This window comes from Mycetomoellerius zeteki, unplaced genomic scaffold (genome assembly GCF_001594055.1).
Source record: "Mycetomoellerius zeteki isolate Tzet28-1 unplaced genomic scaffold, Tzet1.0 scaffold94, whole genome shotgun sequence".
NCBI classification, from domain to species: domain Eukaryota; kingdom Metazoa; phylum Arthropoda; class Insecta; order Hymenoptera; family Formicidae; genus Mycetomoellerius; species Mycetomoellerius zeteki.
The window spans coordinates 1,032,801-1,033,572 of NW_017257979.1; positions in this window are offsets into that span (position 1 = coordinate 1,032,801).

Here is a 772-nt window from a genome sequence, read left to right on the forward strand (position 1 = left end):
CGGAAATAAACTCGTGACAAATAGGTGAGAGAAGGAGAGAGGACGATGACCTCGCAAAATCAGAAATGAAAGTCCTACGCATGACCTTTCCGAGAATTCGATTGAGCAAAATCATCGGCGTCTTTGCCGTCGCCGCTGTTCATCACGAGATTCTCGAGCGTAAATGAGCGGAGAATGAGCGGAGAGCGCGTTTACTCGCTGTGACGCGCGCCGCGCGGCGCGCGCGTGACGTCGGCGCCGATTCACAGACTCACTCACCATCGGGGACGTGACGTTGCTGCGTATTACGGCGTCGCCGGCCGTCACTGTGCGTCCCTCTCTCGTGTGCGTTATCGCGCGGCCACACCGCCGTGACGCGGCGTCGACGCTCGTTGTTACAACACACGAGTTCGTTAGGGCCCTGTACGCGCGTGTGGTGACGCCGCCACCGCCGCCGCCGTTGTCTATACTCCTACTCCGATATACTCCGATCTCCTCCTCCGTCTCGCCTACTGTCGACGGGCGCGAATGTGAAATTGCGTGTCGCCGAGGCGTCGCGCGTCGCAACGCAACGCAACGCGACGCGACGCGACGCGACGCGACGCCGCGCAGAGCGGCCGCGCTACCGCACGCGAAACGCAGAACGAGTATATGCGAAATCTTTCTCTTTCTCTCTTTGTTGTACGTTCCTCCTGCGTTTCTCAAACGAATCGATACTCCCACGGATATCCGCGCGCGGTACTCGCTGTCGTGGACGCGTGCACGTGCGACGTACGGACGCCGCGCGGCAGCG